A 16,469-nucleotide genomic window follows, 5' to 3' on the forward strand; every position below is an offset into this window, starting at 1 on the left:
AGTAGAGCAGAAGGCTCCCTTACTTTTTCTCCAGCAACTTTGGTAGCTGCTTACTACTGACTGCAGCTTTCACCCACTACTTCACCTGGCTTTCCCAGAGGACATCCTGGATTACCACAGTCCCAAAGAGCAGTGGCCTCCCAAGCCTGCACCAGCTGAGTTGGCACCTGCAGTGCACCAGGTGGTGGCCATGCCCCTCACAACCTTCTGCCCCAGGAAGCAAAGGGAAACCCACTGTGGCTGCCACCATGACAGGGCTCCAGGGAGGTAGAAGCTGTTGAGCCAGGTTATACAAGCACCAGGGGACTTGCAGAGCTTTTATTGACATTTAAATACATATTTAGGGACTGTTCTGCACATGTAGTACTTAATTTCCACACCTGGTTATTTGCTGTTACTGAAGTCTCTGATTAAGCATCTTAAAACCCCCATTTTTATGAGAGTCCATGCACATGAATATCACTGCAAGACCAAGACTTTGTCACTTTGGCTCATGAGAGGGAGCCCAGGCCCCAGTAGATGAGGACTCCTTCTCAGAGGCAGGTAGATCTGCTCACTCAGCCTGTACTGCAGCATCAGAAACTGAGACCTGTGTCCACCTCTCTCCTGCTGTCAGATTTTGGAACATGTTGTCTGGCCCAGCTCTCAAGGACCATGGGGGATTCCTGCCTTTTTCTTAAAGGTGCAACTAGCCCTTGTTGAGCCTATGTAACCTCAATATTTGTTCATTTCAAATTTTTATGAAAAGCAGAAGTTTTTTTCTTCATGAGAAATCAATACTAAATTAATATGCATTGCAAGATATTTTTCTGATGCAAAAGACCTAATGCTTCATTGACCTGCACCTTGCAACCAGTCTGCATCTACAAGGGTTAATATTTTTTATTAGGTGTAGAGGACGTAAGTCCAATATAAAGACTAACAGGGGTCTCCTCCACACCTATCTCTTTCATACAGAAACATGGAAATACTAGGAGACTTTTGATTTGGGTTTTTACAAGTGAAACAGCCCCCCCAAATGGGTGATTAAATGGCCCAATAAAAACCAGTGATTCTAGCTTTTTAAAAGGGGAATTTTACCATTTATACTCCAACCAGATCTTCCTACCACTGCACCGGGGTTCCTGTCTTTGCCATGCCTACGGCGTCTCCAAGCATGGTGTTCCAAGTAGAATTGCCTCATCTTAACTCATTCAGATGCCCTTCCTGTGAGTCAGAAGCATGAACACATTGGCTGATGTCTCTAATCTTCCTGCCTCTCCCCAGTGCTCAGCAGGGAAACACAGTCTCTGGCAGAGGACAGTGCTGATTGTGCACATGGGGGTGCAGTGGGGACACCAGAGTGGGAGAGCAAAGCGCTATATGCTTTGTCACCTTGGAACACTCACTAGGTTCTTTTCCTTCTGCTTTTGCAAGGCCTTGCTCACCTCCCACAGTCTAAGCAGCATTTTATTTCCTCAATTGGATATAACCTGTAGGAAGCAGGTAAAAATTCAGGGAGCTGCTCACTCACAGTCATTCACTCGCATTGGGTTTTCAGTTTTCTCATGGGAACACTTTTGAGAAGTCTTTCCACACACTCACATCCAAAAGTCCTCGTCAGAGAGGTTCAGGCAGGGCTGGTCTTAGCAGTAGTATTTTTGTGTGGAGGAAGAACTGCACCACAGCTAACAATAAGCACTTCTTCAAGAGCTAATTGAAGATAGAATGTATAACACCATCTGTAACCAGCCATCTGGTGATTCCCAATAACACTGCCTTCCACACCACAAGGAGGGGAGGAATTTATAGAATAGCAATCTAGTTTGAACAGTCTGATTTGGATAAAACGTGAGCCCCTCTTTGCCACCTCCTCTGCCATTATCCGTATTCAAACTGTGTGAAACCACAGCTCTTGTGGGGCTTTAAAAAAATTGCTATAGGACTGTGAATAATAATGATGATGATAATCAGAAATGTATTTATTAGTTACCTTTGAACTTTCAGATTCCAGCTGGACAAGATGCAGGAAACTAAGACCTCAGGAGAGTCTTTTTTCACAGAAATGACAGACCAGCTTTGCAATCCCAGGGGACAATGCTAGCAGAGATAAGTATCTAAAGTTAGAAATGATTATCTGAGTTGAACTTACAAACCTTCTGCAGCTCACCATAATTCCCTATTCCTTCTCTTACTAATACATGAAGGCACTGTAAATTAATGACCATCAACCTGTCAGTTGTGAATCAACAATATATTTTACTTGCAGGAATGCAGAATCAAAACAAATCCCCCTCAAACACCAGGGGTTTCTGATGTACTCTTGGAACACAAAAACATCTGACACTATTTTTGCCACATATCATTAGTGAAATTTGAACCTGTGCTGAATCCTCAAGCGGCCTTTTCTTTAAACTGTGAGAGAATTTTAGCAACTACATTTGGTACCCCTGCAAACACAGGCAGAGACTGGTAATATGGACAGACCTCCACTTTGTGCAACACAAATGGCACCAACTATAATAAATATGAGGAGTGATTCCCAAACCGAAGACTGGCAAATAGTTACCCAGCTGCTACAGAAATAGCAAGATAGATTTTTTTTTTTTTTAAAGAAAAGAAATTAAATGAAATGGATATTAGCTGGAAACATCTGTGTTCACCACAGAGCAAAATGCATATTCAGCAGCCAGTTTATTGGCTCTTTAGAGGATGTGAATGGTGCATTGTAAATAATGACACGCCTGTAATAAATTCCCAGTAAAAAAGAGAGGGGGACTGAGCCTGTTCCTCCCACAATTCACATTTCTGGGTCCCTGCTGTGAGTGATGATTCACAGCAGTCACAAATTCCTGTTTTCAAAATGCTATTGTATACTCCAGGGCTTTCATTAAGTTTTACACTAGCAAGGGAAATTTAAAACTTGAGAGAGAGAGAGAGAGGCTCTGTGGTGACATTCATTTAACACTCACTGTACTGCACTGATAGATGTGATAGGAGGGTGCATGTCAGAAATCAGTCTGTATTGCTTTCTTTAAATGTAAGGAATGGTGCACAAAACCCTGACAGTGTGTAAGAAACAATTCAAAAAACCACCAAAATTGTGATTTGACAGCTTTTGTGTTTTGGAGGTGTATAAAACATTGCATAAATGTATTGGGCTCCAGCATTTAGTTTGTGCTCCTATGGGACAGGCAGCTGTCTTAATTTCCTTCTTGATGCAAGTATATCAGGTCTGTGAGTGCTATGTATAAAAGATGTACTGTTCCAGCCTCACAGCTCCAGGACTGAGCTAGCTGCAAAGAAAGACCTCTTTGCAGAGAATATACCTTTTCCTGTCAAAGCTGGGTATCAAGATGTGCAGATGAATTTTTGTACCCTGACCAGGGAATTCCTAGAACATCATTCAGGTGCATGGAGTTCCAGCATACTCCCTCCACTGGGCCTTTCACCTCCAGGACATGGTTTTATATTCAGTCTACATCATTTCAGCCAAACGGTTGTTCTACAGCTGCAAAGCGCACTAATGAGATGAGTTTTTGGCAGACTCACAAAGTTCTCAGTGCCCAGAGTTACACATGTTGTACACTGTCTGCTGGCTACCTCTGTTTGCACTTAAGGAGGCACTGTAAGATTTTTTTTAGCAGAGAATATATTGCCCAGTAGCTAAAATGTTATACAAGCTTCTTCTCACACCAGCGAATTTGCCATACCCCATTCATTTAGAAAGGAGGCATCCTTATTCTCAGCTAAATTAAGGGCAGATTTTCCAAGAACCAGGGCCAAATTTTGCTCCTACTTTTTTTCTTTTTAACCCAAGTGCAATTTCATCTTTTCATTGGGACTTCTCAAGCAAAGACAAAATGACTGTGTCTCTCATATGGCTGTGGCACATTTCTCTGCTTCTTTTTGCTCTGAAATTTAAAACCTTCTGACACAATTTTTAACTATAATTACTGAGTTCAGAGTTTCACATTGAGAGCTGCACCCAACACAGGTATGAAGACATAAGAGCATGAAATGAATGCTGTTCAGATCCTGTCTAATAAAAATCTGTAACACTTCATCAACATCACAGGCTTATTAATTTCAGGGTCATTTTAAGAGGGAATTTGCGAAATTTGTGCCATTTTCCACTTTGAAAAAGAGATTGGTGTAAATCTTGGAAACAGACCCATTACATTTAATTAAAACACAAACAGAACTGAAAATGTTTTTGCTTTTCTCTCCCTTACCCTCTGCACTTTTCATTTGCTCAAAAAGTGGGTAAAAGTTTAGCATGCTTTTTGGTTGCGTCTGAGATTTTCTTTAAAAAAATACATGTAAGGTGGGAAAATGCTTGAAACGTTAAGTAGTCAACTAATGGCACTTCATTAATTTTCTTTGTTCAGGAGCCGGAGCAGGGAAAATGTACTGCTCTAAAAGCACTGGGCTGCAAGACTTCAGAGCAGAACCCACATGATCCTATCCCAGCTCCACATCTCCTTCCTTTCCCGTGCAAATGTCCCTGAGGCTATCCAGCCCTGCATGACAACACTCCCTCTACACCTCACCCCACCCCGAGCCAGCATTTTGGGAGCCAGCACTGCAGGATTTGCAGCTCCATACCAGCTATTTAATTTTCCAGGGAGTACCACCTCATCCTTCTTGGAGGCTGCTGCCTGCCAGCCAGCTGCCATTTTGTGGAGCGCGGTTGATAGAGCGCGCTGTGGAAGAATCAAGCCCTGCACGCTCTCAGAGAAGGTGCTATTTTTGGTTCTTCTTGTCCTTTTTTTTCCTCACCTACGCTGAGGAACTACAGCTATTCAAACCGACTGCCTCTGCCTGCTTGAGGTATGGAAAACAATTTTTTTTCCTATCTGGGGTAGGTGGAATGGCGCGGTGTCACGGAGCTGCTGCCAGCAGGACAATTGTCCCAGGGTCACTGCCTGAGATCTTGGGATGCGTTTGGTTTGCAGCGCAGTGGGGCAGCAGAAATACTAGATACTTTCTCATGCTACAGCCAAAGGAAGCAACAAGGACAGGGGGAAGCAGATGGGCTTCATTTCTGCAAAATAGTGTTTTTCTTGGGATCTTTCAGCCTGGTTTGTTTGTGAGGTAGATAACTGGAACATCCAAAATGAGTTGGTGTTAAATGTCAGGTTCACTGACAGAAGACCCATAAAGCTGAGTAGGTTATGTGTGCTGATAGTATTTGTTTTCCCAAATAATATTCATGAGACATGTTTTTAAGAAAGAAAGCTTTTTCTTTGCAAGATCCCTGAGGCAGAATAATGGAAACTGCTTTTTGCCTACCCTTTAGGTCATGGAAAAAATGGATAGGTACATTTTTAGTGACATGCACATATTTACACCATGAATCACCAGAACTGACTTCTCCTTGAGATTCATCATTTTTCAGAGATATATTTTTTTATCTCTAAATTTTGATAGTGGTCTTTCCTTTTCTGTATGACACCATAACAATTAGGTACATCTGGGGATGTAGAGCCCTGCTTTCAGTCTGTGGTGGTTGGTGGAGAAATACTTTCACTTGGGAGTTTTACTGGTCCGAGAAAGACAAAGCCTGTTGAATGCCATGATGTACTCCAAAACATATATCCTTGATGTCTGTGATAATAGGAGATGATGCAGGTCCAATTGGGAAAGACCATCACTGAAAGTTAAGATGTGAAAACTGGATTTGACAGAGCAAGTATTGTTTGCTAATTTAGCAAATAATTTCCTTGCATAGGCAATGCACTGCAAATACATGTGTGCATTAAGAATCTGGAGAAAATGAATTGATGTTCCTTTCTTCAGAACCTAAGCACTGTTTATATGCCCATTTTAAGCTAAATCATTTTAAATAATCCATTAAAAAAAAAAAAAACCTGCTAAATGTAATAAAGATATTTTCCAATATTACTTTTAATATATTATTGGATTGTATTTCATATAAATAATGCACATCTTTACTCCCAATTCTAGGACTCTTTTTTTCCCTGTCTCAAGGTGACTTTGAGCCTCGTCACTTTATTGCAGACTTCAGAGGTTTTCATCACCCTGTTTGCAAGTACCATTTCAGTGGTTAATCACATCAGGGACAGCAGTCTCTGGGGTGCTCTTTTTGATACTGGGATGGAAAAAGCCTTTAAAGACCATTCCTTTGGTGCTCCAAGCACAAAATCAACCACTGACATATGCCCTGCAGATAGGGGAAGCCAGTAAAATGATATCACAGCTATTAAATGGGTTCAACTATTTTTGTCTTTTTTTTTTCACTATTCCAATAAATTTTTTGGAACCTACCCCACCATCATTGATTCTACCCCAAGAGAAGGAAGCAGAAAATCAGTCACTGTGAGAGTCTGAAGCATTTCACAGCAAACTGCTTTCACCTCCCAGGAGAAACTGAAATATGTTCCTAAATAGAGGACTCGGAAACTTTTCTCTAAATTGCAAGAATGTGAATTATTCCTGTTGGAGACTGAGCATGAGAGAGAAGTGAGAAGAGTAGCTGCAGTTTCTCATCACAGTCTTATTCTTCCCTTCACCACTTATCAACATGTAAACTTTGTTTTCTCGGGAGTAATGATTTTACAACCACTAGGGACAATAGGAAATGTCAGATAAGAGACTCATTACACATCAAGTAGGCCCAGTCTGACAAGACTGGAACAAAATTCAGGAAGAATGAGTAGAATTTTATATGGTTATGTTTTGCTTAAAAGTGGCCACTAAAGAATAATATAATGTGTTGGATTTTTATTTAAACTCTATGCTCATGGTACTTTTATTTTTTTAAATCTCTTTGTATTGCAACAGAACGCTGACTGAAAATAGAACTCTGCATTCAGTGCTGCCATCTCTTTTTCACCTTTGAGGATGAAATTCAGATGCAAAGGAAAATTCAGATCTAAACTTTGTGTCTCCTGCTTATCTCTCACTGCATTCCACCACACATTGCAAGAGGAGGTAGCTGGCAACACGTATGTACAGCTTTCAGCTATTGTATAATGGATTTTGACACAGGCCACAGTGGTGATGACCTGTGTGAGGTGGACACCTGTTATGAAATCTCATATGATTTTGCAAAGAGCTCATGATAAATGTTGTCAGTACAACAATGAAGCTCTACAGGACTTGAATTTGTAATGGATTTCTTGGTGGTGACTATTTGTGCTGGAGTATATAGATTGTGAAATGAAATCCAGTTGATAGCCAGATTCCTGTTTCGGTTCTGCAGTGTCACAAGTCACACAAAAAGAATGAAAAAGGTCCTTGAACTTCGAGCTTTAAAGGACTTTACATCAATTGTAGTGACTGAGGGCACTTTTTGGAGGTCACCAGTTTATGTAAATCAAAACTTGCTTGGGACTGTTAACACTGGCTGGGTTGTCCTAGTGATAATTGCCCTGTCTATACTAACCAGTGTATGCAACAAGGTCCTCATCATCAAAATAAACTTTCTGCCTACCCTGAGATGAAAAGGAAAACATAGCTTGCACAGAGAAAACCCAGGTGAAAAAAACTGAATAGGAACTATCTTTTTTTCTTTTTTTCTAGTACTTTTTCCTTCCTGAATGTCTCAGATTCAGCAGACCCCAGCTGAACGTTCAGCTGGTTGATCACCAGAGACTGTATTTTGTATGTAAGTCAGCTCTATGTTCATGACAATTTCAACTGTGCTGGTGTCAAATGAACATGGAAGCCACAGGACCTTAAATGACTGCTGGCAAGGCCTAGAATATTCACCACTTCCTTGCTTCATAGCTGATAAAATGAGAAAATTTTATTAAAATAGAAGAGTGTGTATGGCCCTACTCAACATATGAGTGAAGAAAGGGCGGAAAAATGATGCAATGATTCCACAAATTCAAGGACCACAAATGCAAAACTACAAATAGATCAATATAAGAGTAAGAGAACTAAAGTAAACACGGAATGTTTACCACCTCAGTTACTGATTAACTTTGGTCCTGATAACACGATAATCAGCCTTCTACAGTTTCACTAGGACTGACACCCACTTTATTTCAGTGATACCCAGTGTAAATGTTGTGTATATAACCCAAATTAAATACCCCAAGCCCCATGTGGTGTGCAGATGCACACAAGACATTGTGATTTCTGTCTGTTATAAAGACGTGGGTTGTGTGGAGAGGTTTTTCAGAGCTTTGGGTAGTCGACTCATTGCATCTCCACCAGTGCTTCTTGTCCAGGATGCAAGTTCTGACAAGAAATCTACTGCTGAGAAATAAAAGAATGTTTACATTAATTATGTACATTTACATTTTCCTTGTTGTATTGTCACAAGCTTAGTTCCAGGGACACTCCATAAGTTCAGAGGAATGGCTTAGCCAGGAGGAGCACTCTGCTGTGGGCTGCTGCATACACTGGGCAGCCTGAACACTATCAGAGGTAAGTCCTCTTGGGTGATAGAATCATTTTATTTGTAGTTTTTTTGAATGCATTCAATCCAACAGGCAAAACAATGCTTTCTGTGCCATAGTCAGGCCTTAGAGACAGAAGAAAGGCTCAGTGGGACAACAGATACATACAGAAACGGGGCAAAATGTTTACTCTGACCAAAAAGAGTGCAGACGGTCAGCTTCCACTCTAGACTTCTAGAGCTTAAGGTTTACTTCTTTCAAAGCATAAAGTCAATAATAATAACAAATACAATAACTCAGCAGAGAACAGTACCTTAGCTCATAATAAATCATATAGCACCTGTCCATTCTCAACCAAATTGGCTCCAGTCTTTGGTATGTCTTTAATTATTTTCTGATGTAAGTTTGGGCTCTTGACTGGATGAAAACTATAAGAAGATTTCTTTCAGTCCTAAAGCACCTCCTATTACAACTAGGTAACTTATCATCAAGTCAAAGATTATTTGCTTTCAGCTTTGAGTAAAATAATAAATCATTCACTGTTTTCTGAACATGTAACTGCAAATTCCTTTATTAAAGCTATTTGCTTGCCAGTTGCACAATTATACATTAATTACTCAATAGCAGTTTTGAAGGTGATGCCTGGCTGAAGATTCACACTCTCACACTGCTGAGTGAAGTCAAACACACGTGGTTGCTTTCAGTCTGGCTTTAGCATATGAGCCACTCTACAAAGGGATCGTAAAACAAAGTACAAAGTGACAGCCATGGATACCACTGATGCTCCCTGTGAAAAAGAGACAAAGTGAAGGAATGTCTACTGTGGAGAACCAGATGGAGAGGTCCTTATAGATGCTTGGTCTCCTGATTCAGACACATCTGCTCGGGTGAATTTATTGCTCTCCAGCAATGACAGGCTGAACCACAGCTCGGTGGCACCAACACGGGGTCTTTCTACTGACTTCAGAGCATTTGCATTGGATGCTGAAGGTGGATACAAGCCTTCCGACTAACATCACGACACGTTAGGTAGAGAATATATCTGAAGAGCTGAGCCTAGTTGATTTCACAAGATTTAACTTACAAAAAGTATTAACTACTTTTTGATATAGTACTTAGTGGTGTGTTTTTACGACCTTTATTAATTTAAAATCTGAAACTTATAAGCATGTAAATGCAGTACAATAAAAGATAGCATAAAAGATTCATAAGATTGGTAAGATATTTCAAACAAAAGGAGAAATATGGTTCGTGGGTATTATAAACACATAAATTATGACCCAAATTACTTTGTTTAGACCATTCGGGAGTGCAAGAACTTTCTTTGGAAGAGAGTTTAGAAGGTTGCATAGGAAAACCTGGTCAGAGTTAGATCTCCTAAGAATTTAGTCTGGTAAAATTAATTGATGGGGAGAGAAGGTTGTATAAACATTATTAAAGCAAAAGTTTACTACTGCTATGAAATTTCTCAGTGGATAAGATCATCATATCAGTTCAAATTCCAAAAACCACAGCTTTTTCCTGATGGTATGAATAGTATATTTGTTTAATATTGTTATGATGTAGGTTGTAGGGAACTGAACTGGGTGATGTCCAGAGGTCCCTTTCAACCCTAACTATTCTGTGATCCTGTGAACTCCAGTGGCAGCACTCACACACCCTTGGAAATGATGTAAAAATAATTACCACTGTCCTTGGAAACTGGAAAACTATCAAAGCAAGAGCTCTTCAGTTTTAGGTTCATCCCACAATACGAATACCAGACAGAAAACAAAAAATAAAAATTAGGCAGCTATGGTGTTCTGCACTTCTAGTTTATTTTATATTTTGTTTTAATGATCACTACTATTTACTCACTCATTTACAGAGAAAGAGAATGAATGGTGTCTTCTGTGTCATTAATCTTTAGAAATACTGCACATGAGCTGTTGAAATATTTAAAAACATATCCTTTCTAAGTGACATTATTTTGGTGACTGGGATGGAGTTTCAGAGATTTCACTGAAAGCATGATGACAATGTCTCTGAAAGATGCTGAAGTGCATCTCCAAAGGTATTTATGAGCACTTGAAACTGGGATGATGCTGCTAAATGCTAGCTTTTTCTTCGTTTCTCCTCACATCACCCATCCAGTCATTAGGAGCAGGCCAGTTTGAGCCATTTGCTTTTTCCTAGAACTAATCTGTACAAGCCACTTGAAGGAGAACTGTCTGAGCTTTTATTTTCAAGAGTGCTCCAGTCATTTGGAAAAGACTCACTCCACCATGCTCCTGCATGCAGCAGTGGCCACAGCTCTAAAGAGAAAGCGGTCCACTCTCTAGGGGAGGTAACCACTTCTGAGCTTGCTGAAATTGCCTCCACACCATACAGGTGATGCATTAAGTCCATTTTACACAAGACATGCTCTTCTATTGACAGTTTGACCGTACAGTATGCTAAAATAACTTTGCAGAGGTTTATACTTAACCTTACCGATCCCTGTTGTCTCTGCTAAGGAACAAGAATAAAGTCTCCATAGCTATCATTCTCCAGCAGCTTTTTCTAAAACTTTCGAGCAGCTAGACCTTCTTTGATGAAAGGAGCATTGCCTTCATTCCCCACTTAGCCATGCTCACACACTCTTCACTCCATCTTAGTTTGATGGTTGCTGGCCCATGCAGATAGCAGACAGCACCTGATGCTTTCAGAATATGAACAGCAAACTTCCCACCTTCCACGTCACCCTCAGAGCATTGCAAGAACAGTGAATCACTATTTGTCTTCAGAGACCTTGTGGGTACATTGTGTAGAGGAAGGCTTGAGAAGTCTTCACTTTCAGATTAATTTCCAGATAACTAGCTGAGGAGGAAACAGCTGTCAGCAGCTATGAAATGAGGAGAGAAGAGACCAAGAAACATGAGCACAATTTTGCACACATTACCAGAAGTGGGACATATAAGACCTATGTGAGGTTGGACAAGGTAATGGGGTTTTGCTACAGACTGTCTGATAGCTGGTTTCCAGGTCTGAAGTTCACAGGAACACAGAATGATTCGAAAGCATTTGTGCTTACAGTTGAAGTCCTAGCTGCTTTTGACATCCAGCAAGAAGAATGGCAGGGCTATCACTGTTGGTAACATCCCAATATTTCCAACAAGAATAGAGACTTCAAGGAGACTGGAAAATGCCATCTGTGAACACAAGACAGAGTCAATAATACATTCTGTTTCCAGACACATACATAAGGCGGATAATAATCAACTTTGGCTAAAGTTCCCACCTAAACTTTATTATTGTACATGTGTTGGTTTGTCTTAATACATTACAAACAGAATTCCCAAGAGAAAAAAAAATAAACAACAACAAAAAAATAGGCATTTCTTGCCACTGGGTCTTAGCTCCAGTTTTCAGCTGGTGCATATCTTATACTGCAAAATTCAATGTTTCTTGGTTTTGTAAGATCTTAATATGTTTGCTGTCTTCACAGGTCTCAGCTCTTGCCTTGTGAATGTATGTGCAGCACCTACCTTTACATTCCCATGTGTATCCACAGAGTACAGCCAAGCTGTAGTAAAGCACATTTGTAAGTAAGGGAAGAGTTACTTTCCAGGGGCACTGTCTGTGACAAAGAACCAATGCAACAAACAGATCATACAGGACAACTTTCCAGGACATTGGATTCCTCAAATCTGATGTTTTTACAGTAAGTCACAAGCTAAAGATTTCCCTCAAATTTCAAGGCATTTGAACAGTCCTGCAAAGTTCAATGAGTCTCACTGCAAGCAAGGAAGATTCCTACACCCTACATTTTTCCTTAGTAACTCAGGTCTTACTCTTTAATAATTATGAATAGGTTTATTGGCTGGAAAGCAAACATACTCAGGCTTTGCATAACAAATGCAAAGGTATGGCTGTTGCTCCCTGTGTTTTCCAGACTCAGGCTAAATCCTGACTCCTTCACATGGCTATACCTTTGCTGGCTATACCTATGCTGAAGCTCTCTGAGTCAAATGGGCTCTCATGACAAACTAGAATGGCACACGTGTATTGTGGATGAGAAGATAGGGACGAAATTCTTGATGTGACAGGGTAAAAGTGGGGAAAGAGCAAAGACAGTAATGTGGGAGCATGTCTTTGAAAGCATTTTCCCATTGCAGAAGACCCCAGTACAAAGGTTTGTTCTCTCTCCCCCTGCAATTCCGAGCCAGGTACATGGGTCCCTCTTAGCACCCCAGATTTTTGTGCGTCGAGTGCTACTGCCTTGCTGTGACACCATGGCAGGCTGTCTCTCATCAGCCCCTGCTGTGATGCTCCTAACGCTTTCACTCCAGGGAGTGCTTCCCTGCTTGATGCTGCTAGCAGATTAAAGCTGTTCTAATTTCCCATCCTAAGCCAAATAGATGCATAAGCAAGCTGTTGGATTGTTTCACTACGAGTGCCGAATGCCATCAGCCTGCTTCCCGCTCCCCCCACCTCGGCGCTCATAATGGTGGACATTTGCAAGTAAAATGTGGGGTGGAGGCCAGAGGTGAGGTTAAGACACACGATAGACAAGGAAGAGTTCCAGGAATATTTTTCTGCCAAACCATATTTTTCAAGGTACTCGCCTGACTCCTATCTCTGTGTTAGTGTCAGGAGATGACTTGAAAATTAGGGAGTCTTTTTCTAGGATCAGAAAAGTCATCAAGATTCATTGGATCAGAAGAGTCTTTAAGATCCAATGTTTTTCAGAAATAGGCTGAATGAGCTCAGTAAAGATTAGATGCCAGTCCAAAAATACAGTGCAATACAATTTATTTTTATATGCCATCCTTCACACAAAGTACCACAAAACACTTTAGAGAGATGGAGAGATAATGCTTTACAGAGTTAGGTACAGCAACTCCCAGACAGGCAGAAAAGGAAAATGACATATGGAAATAGAGCAGAGTAAAAGGGAAAACTGAAATTTAGAAGCAGTAAAGATGCAAGTTAGTATCCTCATGGATGAGTCCCTGCGAAAGGAGGGACTTCTTCTTCTCCCTGCAGAAGAATTCAGTGACAGAGGAGGAGGATGATAAGTGGAAATTAGAGTCGAAAAGAAGGCTAGAAAACATGGAACAAAACTAGAAACACTTTCACTCTGCAGCATCTGGTAAGAGAAAGCAATATAGAAGGATACCTGGCTGTCATCATAGCAGCTAAACAATTTTTAAAATAATTTAACATTACTGGTAAACCTACTAATTTTGGCTGCCCATATGAATTAGGCCCAGAAAGATTTTCACACACACACACACACACACACACACACACACACACACACACACACACATATCTCCTCTTGCCTCCAAAATTGGTCCATCTGTGGTATGAGGATTTTATGATGCCTGAACACTTCAGGGGCATTACAGTCATTTCAGGGAAGCTGCTAACCAAATTGCATGGAGATGGCTTTGTCTGGGACAGAAGGAAGAAATACTTGCAGGCACACAAACATGCGTGTACACACATGCACAAACTTTACACAAGAATCCCTCTAAAAATACATTACCAGGTTAAATTTTAAACTGTGCTTGATGACTCTGAAGTAAATTGAAGAGCTTGAGGATATTTATTTGTTGCAGGGGAGAGAGAAGCAGAAGCTGTGTGTATGGAACTATTCCCTTTCCCAGAGGATCTCTGTAACCGGCTGGAAGATGAAAATACTCAGGCTGCAGATGAGTCAGAAATGGGGAAAGGAAAATTTTCAAAAATAGGATAAAAAATATGCTTAATCTATTTTGTGTTGCTGTGATTTTGTCACTGCTGGCCTTGGCGGGCTTTTCTGGCTGTAAGAGACCTGATTATTGTTTGTGAGAGCTCAGGGATGGCACTGCAGCGTGCACGCAGCGCAGCCTGCACCGCCTGGATAGCAGAGGGACTGGGCAGTGGGTTATCGCATCCCCTGCATCATTCCAGCCCTGCTGCAGTCATATGTCATTATGCATCCTTAGTCCAAAGACGGGAAGCTGGAGAAGTCGCCAATGCTGCTGCTGCTACAGAGCATCCCAGCAGCCAGTCCCTGGTGAAAGGTACTCAGATAGTTCTGTTACAAACCTCAGCTTTTTTCAGGGCTTCTTTTGTTTTCATAGTCCAGCTAGAAATGTGCTGCAGCATACAGAGTGTCAGTGTGAAAATTTGGGCCCTAACTGTGCTGTAATGTAGCTGAATAAAGCCACTGATTCCAGCTCCCATGTCTCTAGCCAGATTATGCCATTTTTGCTCATGTCTTTTAATCCTTTAGGCTTATGACTGGTATTGTTCTGAGAGATATATGTCCACTCCAGTGTTTTCTCTTGGTGAGTTTTCTCTTCTTCACAAATTTGCTCTTTGATGAGATATCTGTCTTAGTCTTGTCACTGTAAATCCAGAACAGTTTCCCCAGTTTACCAAAGAAACTTCAGTTATTACCACAGCACCACAGTTTCTCTCTCTGTCTTTTTTTCTTCATCATAACCTGTAGCCAAGATGGTTAAGTTGAAAACCTGTGAAAAGAAGAGATGATTTTTTGGTGCACGATGGTTTTAGGCTCTAGCCCAGCAAAGACTACATGGAATATTATACAGTATATCCAGGGTATATGGGATGATCACCAGTGCAAGTTCATGGGACAGTCACTAACAGATATACAGATATATCTTTTTAATACAGATATATATTTTTAATCCATGACCTTGTTATAGCCAGGTCATGGATTAAAAAGGCAACTTTTGGGTGGTGAGTGAGAATCTGTCTGGGAACTGTTCATGTGCCTTTCAACAAAGCTGTGATTTGTTTTATTAGCTTTATATTCAATTTGTTTCTCACAGTCTCCTGAGGGATCAGATGAGGGATTGTGCTCCTCCTACAGACAGCTCTCTTGGAAAACTCATGTCAAGAGACATGTGAGGCCATGCTGCTTCCCTGTCTCCTTGCCCAGAACTTGCAGAAGTAACGGCAGGACACTCATCTAGTCTTAGTGATACAAACTGACCTTGTGAGATGTGCTCTAGGATGACCCTGCTTTTTCAGGTTGTTTGGAACACTTGGCACTGTGGTACCTTCAGCCTTACCCATTCTGTGGTCCTCTGGCCTGAACTCAACTTCAGCAAGTGGCTGCCGGGCCAAGAAAGAGAATTTTTGGACTTGACATATCACTCCAGTGCATCACACCCCCTTGTTCCTGTGTGGCACACTGCTTCTGAGAAAAGGCTTTAGACAGAAAACTTGCTAAGTCCTACTGCATCTCTTACATGCAATGTTTAGAACCTCACAGTTCCTGTTTGACAGTGGCAGAATCCTGCAAAGTCCTCCAATGTTTAGCATGAATCATGGCTAGTGGCCCTCTTTCCAAGTCACATCCAGACCTGTGGTTAGAGCACACAAAGCAAGAACAACACAATTTGTTAAAGAGTTACATGAATGTTCACTCAAACAGGATGAAAATCCACATTCCACTGCCAGGGAAGATCATACTGTGAAGTACACAGAACCAAATAACTATCTGCCTCTCAGAACCCCTCTGTGTGGCCTACCAGCAGAGCAACACAACACAACACAAGCTCCCAAAGCACAGCATGAAGAAACAGCAGTGTTTGCCTGAGAGATGAAAAGCAGAGTTGAACATACCTTCAGACAATGAGGGGAAACCCTTTTCACATCTCTCTTCCTAGTAGGCTAAGGGCTCAGGGTGTTGACCTACCCTTCCAGTAAGGAGGACCTCAAACTCTACAAAAGGTCAGCTATGAGTTTCAAGAGTGAGTACCCTAATCAGCAGAAATGTCCCTTTAAGTGCCATTTCCTGTGGCATTTTCTCTGCTGAAGCTTAGAAAGATCCTGACTCACCTGCTCCCTTTGTTGTCCCATTTCAGGGGGTTTATAAACACCCTGCTGACAATTTCCCATGTCAGAGGGACTCTGCTAAGGCTAGGGTGCACACTAGAGTAGGGCTACATCATACTGGCCCTTCTGTGTCATTTAAGACTTGAGCTAGGTTGATACAACGTGAGAATCCGACCATAGAAAAATAAACAAAACACAAACAGAAAGTTGTTAGGATAAAGCTATAAAAAAACATTACAGGAAGAAATACTGAGATGTGGGGTGGCAGAGGGGTAGAGGAAGAGCTTTAGGGTG

General features: G+C 41.2%; 2 long non-coding RNA genes across 2 annotated transcripts in view; one reads left to right on the forward strand and one right to left on the reverse strand.

Moving 5' to 3' along the window:
- Positions 1-4,334: 4,334 nt before the first annotated feature.
- On the forward strand, positions 4,335-14,071 carry LOC113458725 (uncharacterized). The gene is made up of 5 exons (XR_012581772.1): positions 4,335-4,812; positions 6,787-6,950; positions 8,279-8,382; positions 11,821-12,036; positions 13,940-14,071. It is a non-coding gene; the product is annotated as an uncharacterized LOC113458725 (long non-coding RNA).
- The window catches only part of LOC113458724 (uncharacterized), a 96,050-nt gene continuing 87,375 nt past the window's right edge, over positions 7,795-16,469 (reverse strand). Inside the window, exons 4-5 of the long non-coding RNA XR_012581761.1 lie at positions 13,867-14,839; positions 7,795-11,524 (exon numbers count right to left, since the gene is read on the reverse strand). This is a non-coding gene — a long non-coding RNA (uncharacterized LOC113458724). The remainder of the gene's footprint in view (positions 11,525-13,866; positions 14,840-16,469) is intronic.

The sequence above is a fragment of the Zonotrichia albicollis genome, chromosome 1, assembly GCF_047830755.1.
Source record: "Zonotrichia albicollis isolate bZonAlb1 chromosome 1, bZonAlb1.hap1, whole genome shotgun sequence".
NCBI classification, from domain to species: domain Eukaryota; kingdom Metazoa; phylum Chordata; class Aves; order Passeriformes; family Passerellidae; genus Zonotrichia; species Zonotrichia albicollis.